Source organism: Chiroxiphia lanceolata, chromosome 5 (genome assembly GCF_009829145.1).
Source record: "Chiroxiphia lanceolata isolate bChiLan1 chromosome 5, bChiLan1.pri, whole genome shotgun sequence".
NCBI lineage: Eukaryota > Metazoa > Chordata > Aves > Passeriformes > Pipridae > Chiroxiphia > Chiroxiphia lanceolata.
In genome coordinates, this window is record NC_045641.1 from 14,243,861 (window position 1) to 14,257,331 (window position 13,471).

A 13,471-nucleotide genomic window follows, 5' to 3' on the forward strand; every position below is an offset into this window, starting at 1 on the left:
TAACCCTGGCACAGGCAAGCTGAAAAGTGTTTGGAGATCCAGGTCCCCATCTGAGCTCCTTAACCCAAGCTGTCTGTTCAGCTCTAGCTAAGCTCAGCCCAAATGTGGTGGGCAGCTGGGAGTCAGCTCTGGCACAGCACCTCTGACAGACTGAGCTCTCGCATGGAGCCTGTCCTCAGCAAGAGAAGTCACTCTCTTTCCCATCCTGCTCCTCTCTGCCGAGAACTGGATGTCCAGAACTGGATTTAGGTGCTTTCTTGACACAATTTACCTGATGATTGGGTGGGATGTGAAAGCTCTGCTAACAGTCGTTTTGGACGACACACGTACTTGTAGCACAGATGCGCCAAAATCATGTCACCACCTCTCTTCCATAAAAACACACACAATACTTAGTATTTCCATACCCTAAGGATCTTCAATTACTTCAGATATTAATGACTGAAAAAAATGAACTATGGGTTAGATTAACTACAGGTTAACCATGGGTAACTCTGGTGAGTAACATTATTCTCCACATCCCATGGATGAGCCAGGGAGAGGCCGAGACAGAAATCCAGAGCCCTTCTGGCTGTCACACTGCCGGGACAAGGCCCCGGTGATGCTCCTGTCGGCCCAGCAGGTGTCCCCACTGCACCAGGGTCTCTGTCCCGGAGCATGACGCAATGCCACCCTGGACTGTGCGGTGGATGACGTCACACCCGCGGACGGTGATGCAGGTGGGCAAATAGAAGGGGCGACTCCCAAGGCTTTGCATTCGCAAAGCAACTCCGTAAGCTTTGCATCCTTTGGCCCAGCCAGTGATGCCGCTGTTTGTGGCACCGTAGCAGGGCAGTGATGGCTGGGGAGGGCCAGGTCCAAGGCTCGTGCCCACTAAAAGTGACCCACTTAATTGCCTCAGTGGAAAAGTGGGAGCAAGGGGCGTGTCCCTGGGGGGGATGGCAGGTCAGAGAGCTTCGGTACCAAAGCTCTGGCACAAGGATGTCACAGAGAGCATTTGTGGTCAGCTGCAAGGTCTGGGTTCGTGCCAGCTCTGTACTCCTCATAGATAGTTCTACATCTCCAAAGGCTGATCTAAAGCCTCTTTCATGGGCTGAATCTGGAATGGTGTTCAATTGCCTGGCAAGTTACACTGCTAAAAATTGCACATGTATCTTTCCAAGCACATCAAACACGAGACCTTCTCTTTTCCTTGACTGCAGGACCTGTGACAGATTTGCTTATCTCAAATTCCACAGCGTTTCAATATACATAATTTGGCTAAATTAGATTATCAGACTAACTCAGATGCAAACAGCTGGTTTCCTCCCTAATCACTAGCAAAAAGAATCCCTTCTTTTTGTACTCCTTTCATGGAATTAAGGCTGGAAAACAGGGTAATGCCAAGTTCCTTTGAAATGACTGCCAACAAAAATATTGCCATCATTGCACATGCACCCTGTATGCACCCTGTATCAATCCCTCCTGGACCTCCAGTATTCTTGGGTCTGCACTTTCATCCCTTAACTATATGGAACCCTAAAATATATCTTTTTTTCCTCTGCATGGACCATGTATCACCTAAATAATATTTTTGTTAAAAATGGCTTGTAGAGTTATTGGCCTCCATACATTTTATCTGCCATAAGTTTCAGTAAGGTTAGTTCATGGTACTCACCTCACTGGTCCTGGAGCATCTTACAAGCTGAATGTGGGATTTCAGATCAATCAGTTTCATGCCTTCACTCTTAGCAGATGGACGCTGCTATGAGTATCTTACTGTTTATCCAAGTGAAACTGAGTTAACTCAGCCAATACTGTTCCTTCCTGAGCTATTAACACAGGCAATTCACGTAATGGGCATGCAACAGTCAATCCATGGTCTTCTGGGCTGCTTCCCCTCATTAGCAACCTCCTGGATGCAAACCCTCAACTCCTAAAGTCCCAGTAACACCTTTTCAAATGTTCCTTTCATCTACGACTATTGTGATGCCAATTACTTGAAACAGAGGCAAAAATATGGAAAATTATTAATCAAAGTGTGGTTGCCATTTCCAATGCTCAGCCTGTCAAGACAGAGTAGTTATTAGACCCTTCCAGACTTCATTTTTGGAGGAAAGTCTGAGAAGCCCCATTCTCTGCACAGGTGGTGACATCCAAGGGACCATGCAGTCCTGTGCCAGCAGGTCTCCCTTCCTCAGGGCCAGCTCAACAGCACTGAGCCTCATTCATAAGGATCAGCTTCTCTAGTATCCTCCTGTGTGTCCCTCAGCTCTATATCCTTATTCACACCAACTTACCACATATTTGGGGGTACTTGTACTGTGGAAACACTGCAACATCCGGTCTACCCAGTACTAGGACACTCTCTTCAAGGAGGAAAATCACACCATCTCAGCCAAAGCATTTTGTTATTGAAGACACATGGAAAAAATACTGGAAAAGAACATCACCTGCCCACAGAACAATTGTTCCCCGCTGGGATGGAACAGAAGGTTCCTGCATGTCTGCCTCATTATGTGAATTTAGGAAGACTTCCCATAGCTTCTGAAATTCATCAAAGAGACTCTGAATGTTGTTCAAGAGATTATTATTGTGGGATGTCTGTTCGGTAGCTGAGAGACAGCCAGGTGAACAACTACGAAGAAATCCAGTGCCGTGCCCTGCCTGTTTTCAGCCACATAGCTGCATGCAGGCAAGCTGGCCTAACTCAACCAACATACTTGGGATAGGTGTCCTATGTGCCTTGGAAAGCATGATCTGGCCATCTGACATATTTTACCCGCAGAAATAGGAGATATAATTTCTAGCACACCTAGGCAGTGCAGCAGGTATCTAGCTGATACCCGAGGTGGTATGACTCCATCTGAATCGTGGTGCACAGGCAGACGTTGTTATGTTCCCTTTGGGCTTCGGGGTGCAGAACTGCAGATCAGGGGAGAATAAGTCACAGCTTACTTTCTGGGCACAGGGAGGGCGGGAAGACCAGACCCTGACCAGCACTTTGCAGCAGTTACTGCCTTCCACAAGGCACCCAAGCTGGGCACGATTACTATGTCCTCACCTGCTGAATAGCTCAGGCTTCATGCTGTGAAATGCAAAAGACTAAAGAGGCTTTGCAAAAGTTTGATGGAGAGGCCTGGCTTTCCACTGCTAGCAGGGAAATATGGGGACATGCATTTCATAGATAATGAAATATTTGTGATGATAACTCAGGGAATCCTAAAATACACAGGATGTCTGGCAATACCAGCTTTTTAGTATCTGAGTAATGTTCCCCTGTTTGTCTTTAACCATCCCTGGCTGACATAGACAATGGAGGGCCATCTATACAGACCAGACTGACATGTGGTGAAGCACTAATATCTACAGCACAGTGCTGTCCTCATTTTGTGTGTAAGGGTTGACACTTCCCATGTGGAAATTTTGGTTCACAGCTTTACTTAGCTTCTATTTCTAGGGAGCAAATATGCAAAGTTCAAGGTTTTTACTGGCTTTTTACTCATTATGGTTGTGTTGGCTGGCTGGCTTTGATTTGTTTGTAAAGAAAGAAGCTCTATATTTCAATGTGAGGAAGGTGTTTATTTAAAAAAGCTACCAGTATGATGTACTGTCTCCTGTATGTGAAGTGCTGTCATAGATTCAACCCTGACATCCCAACAGGATCCTCAGCCTCCTCCTGAAAGAGAGAGTCCTCCTCACAGGCTTCCTGTACAAGGGATCCAGTATTTTTTAACAAAATTCTTTTATTCGGTCCCATAAAAACCCCAAATGTGGTGATCCAGACACTCTGCTGAGGCCACCTGTTAAAGCTGTTTGAGAAGATTAAGGATGTGTTTCCAGAAAAGACCAGGCTGGGAAAGAGCTTTTTCTGAAGCTGAATTTGTATTCAACTAAACTCTGTGGAACAAATAGATTCCTCCTTGAACGTCTTTTCAGTATTCCTGAGTATTATGACAGCAGATCAATTAGCCTGTGGGGTGCCTGAAACTCTGGTAAGAAACAGTTTTGTGTCTGAAGGATATGCTACTTCAATGTACAGGGAGAGGCAATGAAGTAGTTTAAAGGGAAACCATTTTACATTACTCATTTACAACAACAAAAATACAGAAATTCTCTGATAAAAGTCTAGCCTTACATAAGTCCTGTGCAATGTAAATATATTTACCTCCTCATAGACAGGAGGATGCCACCAACAATGAGTACACAGCTGAGCAAATTTTCAAAGATTAAGAGCAATAAATATCAGGACAGGAAGATAACATAGCAACACGGTTCAGAGAGCTGTCTAGAGAAAGCTCATAACTATTGCCAAATTAGACTAATTATTTTCAGTGTCAAAAACTTCAGAGACTGAGGAATCCTGTCTGTACCTTATATTTAACAGTACTTAATATACTGGTATTAGACTAGAGGCCTTGTTGGAAGTGTGAACTCCTTTTCTTTACATTTCTATTTCTGACTTCTTTCATTTCCTCTGTCAAGTCCCAACACCGCAAGATGATGCAATATTGCATCACATCCCTAATATTGAGACTTTTGTCAGCAGCCACAAAATCTTTGAGTTTCCCATCCCTTTAGAATAACCAGTTGATCTTAAAGATCTGTTTACACACACTCTGGTACCATGAGGAGTACCTCTCTGACATAACTCATACACATATGAACAGACAAAAATAGGCATTCAAGCCAGTAAGAGGTATTACGTGAGTTTACATCTCAGCTGATGTGTGACCATATGTGGTACAGAGGGGAAACAGCTGTGCACTCCCACCCCTGTGCTTTAAATACCTATTCTGAAGTATAACAGCCTAAATCAATAAAATAGGAGACAAAGTCTTCAGCAGATGTACCTCTGAAGGCTTATGAACACCTGCTGTTTCCTGTTTGTGAAACTTAAGGTGTTTGAAGTGAGGGATTTCGTGCAGAATCTCGATCACATGAGCAACAGTCTATCAGGAGAAAAGGAAAGAGTGGGTATTTCTTGGAGGAGAAGGCAAAGAGATACGCAAGACTCCCCTTTTTCTTGTTAGAGTTTTCCCGACGTACTCTGCCTACAGAGATTCATAGAGATCATTTCTGGATCAGGCCACAAAGCTACTTTCACGTCCAGCAGATGTTAAAAGATTCCCCTGGACCCAGACTCTCCCTTGGAACCCGAGTTCACGATGCAGACATCTCACAGAGGACTTACTTGCCTGCTGGCATCCCTACAGAGGGGATGCAGCAAGAGCCTACCCTTAATTTGCTCTTCTCTGGATCCCCTCTACTCTCCCAGAGCCTTCTACTGCTTCCCCAAGCCATGACCCAGAACCAGCATAAGAAGAGCTGCCTTTCCCATGACAAAACTATGAATGGAGGACAGATCTGCAGGCAACACTTAACTATCAGTTATATCCCTTACACAAGCAGCTACCTCACCTAGAACATGACACAAAAGCCAAACTAAAATTCATCTCACTCCTGTTCTGTTTGTTGGCAAGTTATAGCAAGAAGAAAAACTTATTTTTGATACCAAAGTTACCATATGATTGTGCATATGGACAAATCAACAGCAATGATGTCAATACAACTGATCACATATTTACAAGATCGGTTTTCACAGCAGAGCTGTAAGATAGATTCTGTCTGTTTATTTCAAATCCTCTACTGAATGCACCATAAAGTATTCACACCCAATTAGAAAATTCCAGCTCATAAATTCTCCAAGAAAGGAGAAAGCTACCTACCATTCCAAGAGGATGCACAATGTATCCCACAACGTGTTTTTCCCATTTTCTTTACATAAAGAAGCAATTACAAAACTGAATGTAGCTATTGCTGGAATTAGGCAAGCAGGCTTTGATTTTGTTGTTAGAAGACCTACAAAGTTTCTGCATTTATTTTTTTTCTCTGCTGGCAATATAGAAAATAAAATCCAACCCAAACTACTAGATACTATTTCCTAAATTGTAATGAACCTAGTTTGTCAATGACAACAGAACAATCATATCCAGTTCCAACATATGTCAGTATATAAAGTTGTTGCTGAGCATTTAATGTGGCTGTTATTCTTTATCGCAGTTTTCCATGAAAGAACATAAAAACTGATGTTTGACTGTGCAGAGGACAAAAGATACCATCTTACACTTTTCCAACCTCCAAAACTCCCATTTAAGATCATGACAGTGATTCCTTGTCATATTTTTATTACAGCTGGAACATAAAGGAAATAATTGCATTTTGACTGCACACCACAGATTATATTAGCAAAATGATTGCTATCTTTGCCATAACTAATTTTGATTAAATCAGCTTCATTTAAATATCAAATTATGTTCTTCACCTTCCTTCATTAAGCTATGGTATTCCTGACTGTTCTAAAGTTCCATTTTTGATATGGTAAAATATGCACTTCAATCTATTGTACAGGCTGGTTTTGACTTAAAAAAAAAAAACCAAAACTCAAAACCAACAAATGAAAAGATAATTTATGAGAAAGGCTTTACATCCCATTTGGAAATGAATAGGAATAAAATAATGTTAAAATGTGTATTTCCAAAGAATATACAACCTACAAGGAGAGCATCCTTGCTTACAGGAAAATTTGTATTACTTGATTTGCCAAAAAAGGCAATAAAGAAAATTGTGTTATAAATAGACAAGCTGAAGATTAACAGCAAAAATTTAGTATTTTATTAACCCTGAAAAGACAAAGATTTTCAATTTACTGATCTTTCTCAAATATAATTAGCAAAATAATTTATTCTTGCATTGCAGATAACATTATGTTGACTTATAGCTATTTAAAAAATATGTTACACAATTCTGGCTGAAATCAACATGAAACGTGTCATTTGCTCTGGCTGTAAATTATTCCCTCTATAATTGTCTTTTGACAAATGACAGTCTTTTTATTCAGCTGCTAAAATCTCCATATGTTTGTGCATCCCCAAATAAAGTCCACGGATTTTAACAGGATTAGTCTCCAAACTGGCTACACTTATGTTCCCGGAGTGATCCATCTGGGGATCCAGCCAACAACAACAAAAAAAGACTTCCTATTTTGATAAGGCTTTTAAATGTCTTTTAAAGCATTCAGTAATACACATGCTGTGCAAAGCTGAACTTCTTTGACAGCTATTACCTACTGAATGAGGAAAAATCAGGCATGAAGTGAGTCTTCACTGTGTTTCCCCTATGCTGCTCACACATCACATGATAGCTGTAGAAGGCTTTTGCTTTGTTTTCACCTTTGTAAAAACTTGAGGAACTTGAGGCCAGCACAGAGTTATGATTCCTTATAGCCACAGTTCAGTATAATGTATATTCATTTAGAAACTCCATGTTTATACAATAGTTCCTCAAATACTTGCTGCTTCAGGCTGGTATTATGATTCTTAATGTCATGTAAATGATTTTTTAAGCTGAACGAATCCATCCATCCTATAACAACAATTATCCAACTTTTTATAATAGCATCTGTATGTGTAACATATTAGTTATTTTCTTCTGATATTTTGTTTCTGTGGAAGTTAATAATAGTCTTTGCGGCAACCTGTGTTCTTGTACAGTGCTGCCTGAAGATGTGACCTTATGTCAACATGGCTTTCAGGGCGAGTGTGTGCACACTGTGCCATATAGGGTTCATCTGTGACACTCACTGAACGATCTGGCTCAAAAAAAATCTCAACATAATCATGGAAAGTTTTGCTGTTCATTCCAAAAAGAGCTGCAGAGACAGAAACACTCAGCTCCATATTCAGAGCCAAACAGACAGCAGTCGGGGTGGGGAAGGAGTGGTGAGGGGGAGTTGTTTGTTTGTTTGAATTGGATGTGAATGGTTATTCCTGAGCTGCATTTGGAGCCCTGGCACCCTAAGGCTGATGAATTATTCCTCCTGCTGTGGGCAGCCTTGGCAAGGCCTTAGCTGGAATACTACTATGTCCAGTTTTGTGCAGTGCTTTCCAAAAACAATGTGGCCCATTTGGCAAGAACCCGGAGGCGAGCTACAGGAATCACAGGAGGTCTCAGGAACATGACCTAAAAAGAGAGATCCAGGACTGCCCAGGCTGGAGATGGGAAAATAGTAGAAAAACAATAACATAGCAACTTCGAACAAAAAAGTAGTTTAAAAAAAAAAAAAAAGCAAGATGCTTAACCTGTAGAAGACGTTTAGTCAGACAGTATGAAAATCATTCCAAAGGAGAAGGGCAGCTTAGACAAACTGATTTGTCCCTGCCCTGAACGAGCTGCCCGCAGCCCGAGCAGCCGGGGGTCACTGCGGGAGTGCCTTGGGCACGCCGGCTGCGGGGCCCTGGGCAAGGAATACCCAGGAAGCTCCTCCCAGGGGGGATTTGCTGCTTGTACTGACACCAGGGCCCATCCTGCATGACTCGTGCTGACGAGTAAACCCGCACCGCGGCTGTGGTGCTTCCACGCCACCAGCGGGTCTGTCCGCACTCCGGCTGATGCGGCCGCGCCGGGGGCAGGGGCCAGGGCCGGGTGCCCCGGGGCCGCGGCGGGGCCGGGCGGGGCGGGGAGGCCCCACAGCCGGTTCCCTCTTTGCCCGGCGTGTGATTGGCGGCGGCTCCGGAGCTGCCTCTCCCGCCGGCCATGGAGCCTCCCCGCCGGCCCCCGGCCCGCGCTGCTTCCTGCTGAGGCGAACACCTGTCCGGAGCCGGGGCCGCCGCTGCGGTGAGTAGCTCCGTGCCGGGGGGTCGCGGCGGACCCCGCCCCAGGTCGGCCCTGCCGGAGGCCCGGGCTCGCAGGTGGCGGTGCAGCTCCGCTCCCCGCGGCGGCCACGGGCGGACCTGCCCGGCCCCGCGCCCGCCGCAGGGCGCCCCCGGCCCCGACGGTCCGGGCGCGGCGAGGTTCGCCCGCCCGCGGGAGCTGCGGGCGGCGCCGGCCGCCATCTCGGGGCTCGAGCGGTGGGCCGGGGGAGGGAGGGAGGGAAGAAGGGAGGTAGCCCCGGCTCCATCCCGCCGTTCCCGAGCTCGGGGCCTCTTCCCGCAGGGCATGTGCATCTGGTCGGGGTTGCCCCGCGGTCCCGGCTGCCCCCGGCACCGCTGAGCCCCCGAGCTGCCCCGTCCCGCGCGGCCTCGGTCCCGCCTCACGTCATGGCCCAAACAGGAGTGACGGAGTTTGATGGAAAAGCCGCCGAGGAAGCTGTTGGAACATTGAAACAATGCGAAGCGAATGATCACACTAGACAGTAGCAGCAGTTCCCTTGGGTCTTAAGATCTGTGAGTCAGCTCCGCTTTTAAACAGTAAATAACTGTATTTCCTCATCCAGCAAATAGTAGCCTCTTGTGTCTGTCTGGTACATGCAGACCATAAAACCGTGCCACAAATCGTCTGAAATAATAGCTGAGGGCATTCGGGAGCTGGTTGTTGGTCTCGATCAGATCACGGCGTTGGGAATCAGCGTTGGGCACAGACTGACAGGACAGGCAGTGTCCAAATGGCGAGCGTGTCCCAGCAGGAACCATAGCTGCCATCTCCGTGTTTCCAAACTCTGTGAAGTGTTGCTTTGAAGGTAGATTATCCATGGCTTGTGTAACGCCAGTTAACTAGAACTTGGCTGAAATCCTTACCTAAATTTTCGGAGCCGGACAGAAGTTACTGTTTGTTCCAGAATTGGCCCCAAATAGATAACTCATGTAGAAACCAAAATATGCAAAGGGTCTGTAGTGAAGGCAGGAGGAGCCTGAAAGTGCTACAGCTGTAATAGCAGTCTGATTGACTAACAACCTCCGGACTAAGCTGTATCTGCTTAGTTGTATACTTTTTGATGAGAAATGTGACCGCATTACCTGTGAAGTTTACTTGCAAATGGGAACCTGCACTGATGTAATTCCCATGAGAGCTAGTAGCTGCTAGAGGATCTGACAAACTGAGCAAAGTGGGGTTTTGTTGTTGTGTTCATCCTTAATACGTTAGTGGTGTATCTTACCTGCAAAGTTCAGCACTGGATCACCAGTAGGTGTAGGAAAGATGTCCTCCTGTCCAGCAAATGCAAAGTTATCTCCTGCTACAGGACAGTGCAGGCAAGTAGATGTAGTATGCTGCTCGGAAAGCTTTGGGTCATGTCATGATAGTTTTGGGGGTTTTTTTTAAACTTATTTTTATGTTAACTGTGTCTAAAATTGCGAACATAAAAACCGTGGAGGTGTTTAAGAAGAGACTGGATGTGGTACTTAGTGCCGTGGTCTAGTAGATGAGGTGGTGTTGGGTCAGAGGTTGGACTCGATGATCTCACAGGTCTTTTCCAACCTAGTTGATTCTGTGATTGTTATATTGGCATAATGTACGCATGAGGTAATTCTTACTCTGGTAGAGAGTGCTTATATTCTTGCAGGTTAAGTTGTCTGGGAAGGAGTTCACACTGAAGTGAAAAGAATAATTTTAAAATAAGGTTTCCACATGATGGATTAAAGCAGAAGCAGGAGCTAATGTAGAATAAGCATAATAGTAACCAGCAGAACTTTAATGCAGTCCTAACAGAGCAGTGAAGACTGACAGCTATCCTAAATTTTTTCTAGCTGAATATATGAATTCATTCATCATAATATCACATTGTCTTTTCAAAGCATCTTTCATCCAGTGTTTTCAAATCATTTAACAAGTTTACTCATTAATTTATCTCCTAATTCTGCTGTGAATCATGTTTCAATCTCAACTGTACCGGCTCCATTCCTTTCCCTTCTCTTCCCTCACTGCCCTACCACTCCTGCAAGTGATGAGTCAGATAAAGGAACTGATCCAGCTGAAAATTAACCCAATTTTTTGTTGTTCTTGTTATGGTCAGGTTGCTGACCTGGGTGAAGAGATAGGAACAAACTGGAGACAAAGGCAAGACTGTTTACTTGCCTTGGTTACCTTCTACAGACCCACCTCCTCCTGCTCCATTGCACCGCATCAGGATTTATGCACCAGTGATAGGACAGTTCTCTTAATACAGGGATATTCAAGGTTGATGAGGCTCATTAGAATTAGAAATAAAAAAGGGGGGTTTTCCCTTTTTTGGGGGTGTTGTTGCAGTAGACATATAGAAATGTCAACACTGTAGGTAAAGCTTTGGCATGACAAAGGCTTTAGGAACTTATTTTAAATGATTTAACGTCAAAGTTTTATGACACATATGCGTGAGGCAAGATGGTTTTGCCAACACATAGAATAGCAGAAAATGGATATAGTTTGGTGTCACCTTAAGGATGGGGACACTTTTATGTCTGTCACTGCAGAGATGGATAAGAGACAATCGTCTCTCCAAGAGCTGCGTTCTGAAGCTAATGAAAAGGGACCAGAGCACAACTGGAGACGGAGATTGGATTGGGCTGGACTAGACATGACAGGTCACAGCTCAAATGAATTCGGGAGAAAAGACAGCCTTGTATAGGCAGGGCAGCTATAGAAGTGCCATGCATTTTGTGTTGTATCCTGATGCAATTTGGGGAGGAATATCTGAACCTTTCACTGTGTTGCACTACCTGCCTTTGTAAGTGGATGAGAGTGTGAAACAGCTGCATTTGTTGCGCATTGTGCAGCGTAGCTCTCTGCTGCATAAGGTAGAGATGCTGCCTTTTGTGGGAAACAGGCCCTCAGCGTCCCCGACAGCCCCATAGGAATGAGGGTTTGGACACTTCGACGTAGGGTGCAAAATGGAACACTTTATTAACATGGCTCCTGCCTTTTACAGGGCAGGAGCAGAACTTGCTGGAACAAGGGGAGTAACTGGGGAGGAGCAAAGGCAGAGTATGCAAACTAGGACCATATAGGGAGAACAAGGGGAGGAGTATATCTATACTCCAATGCAGCAGCAACTGGCGAAGGCATAAAATAGGGGTACAATGAAAGGGAATAATACATTAACAGTATAATAACGTAACAAAAGTCCTAAAACACATTTTCTCAAAAACTGGATCCTGGTAGCCTTTGATTGTCTTGATGGTCTCGATCAGTGGAGTAGTGCTAGAAGAGCTTAGCACTACTATGGACTATGGACTATTTGTTGTATATGTGTTTGAAAAATTAATCCTTGGGTGCATAGCATGTAGCAGCAAGCTGAGGACATTTTAAATCTGGAAGCTTTCTTAGATTTGCAGAACCTAATGAAACTGAAATGAGTCCAGATTTACTTATATAAGGGCGGAATAATGACTTTAAAACAAGGACTGTTTGCAAAAAATCTATGCAGCCTGTTGGCATGAAAAAACCCTTGATGCCAGTTGCTTATGTTTAGATGAAGAAAAATAAGTGGTGACTACACTGCATTTTAGAAATTACACAGTGTGAGAGAGGAACGCACTGTGTTGTGCTGAGATGCCACAGAGTCTGCGGCTGATGAATGCTGACAGGCTGCACATACGTGGAGGATGAGTGCTGGAAGTGTCTTGGCCAAGATGAGTAGGTTCCACGTCAGTGACAAAATGTTCAGGGTAACTTCGCCACTGCCATGAGAAAATTCAAATACTGGCTTTAAAAGGTAAAAGGAGCTGCGACAAAGTGTGTTTCCCCCAAACTCACTTCCGGAGAAAAATATCCTCTAAAAACAAATCAATCTTGATTGCCAAGCAGAATGATTCTCTGAGAAAGAAAAGCTTTGTGTATGGGGGAGGGCATTTTTCTGTTTCTTAACCCCTGTAAAATGTTAATTTCAGAGGTTGAGGATGGCACATTGGAGACATGTAAGAGGCACTCAGATTTCTTCGCCAATACAGAGGGAGGGTTATTTTTCACTTTTTAATAAAAAATATCTTACAAATAGGAAGTGTGAATATGTTAAAGAAAAGAAAAAGGCACCACCACTTCACTGTTGTTAAAAGACCTTTCAGTTATTTCATATTTTTTTCTTCCTTCTCCAGAATCATAATTTTTGTAGGATATGTAGCAGTGTAGGATGTGTACTACTTGTTACTCTTCAAAATGGTCAGTATTTCACTAGAAAGGTCATAAGGAAAAAGGATACAATTAGGGTTTTTTCTGTCTTTCTGTTTTGAGCATGTTTTCCCAAATATTTTTTCCTGTGGACATTTTTTGTAGTAAAGGAGCAGCTCTTCAGGTTGTAGTTAACCACAAGACTTAGAGTTGGAAGTATGTGGTTTATTTTCTTCCGGAATCTTAAGTCATCATTTCTAGTGGACTTCACTATGTGTTTGTAATCATAAATGAATGAGTTAAAAATTCTAGGGATAAGATTGCCCAGCAGTTCTACTGCTGAGGTTACCATGCATGGTCCTTGGCAGATACAACATCCACGTGATGCCTATACAGAGACTGGCTTAAAAAACTCTAGTGAATTTAAGTTGATAACCTCAAACAACTGTCACCATAAAAATAAAAGTAATGAAACATTGCAGATTTAGTTGTCTTTTATCTAGTATTGGTATTTATAAAGTATTGGTATTTATATAAAGTAATCTCTCAAAAATTTATTGATTTTAAGTGTTTTATTTGAATTAATTAAATTTGTTGCCCAGATTATTCTTTGCTATTTTTAAAAGGATTTAAG

General features: G+C 43.7%; 1 protein-coding gene across 4 annotated transcripts in view; it reads left to right on the forward strand.

The window, feature by feature from the left end:
* The first annotated feature begins 8,368 nt into the window (after positions 1-8,368).
* Positions 8,369-13,471, forward strand: part of PIK3CG (phosphatidylinositol-4,5-bisphosphate 3-kinase catalytic subunit gamma) — a 33,897-nt gene continuing 28,794 nt past the window's right edge. For 2 of the 4 annotated variants that reach the window (XM_032688050.1, XM_032688051.1), the window contains exon 1: positions 8,369-8,655. The gene's annotated coding sequence lies outside the window, so the exon portion shown is untranslated. Of the gene's footprint in view, positions 8,656-9,007; positions 9,204-13,471 lie in introns of those variants that run through there. The other 2 variants (XM_032688049.1, XM_032688052.1) reach the window with 1 other exon arrangement.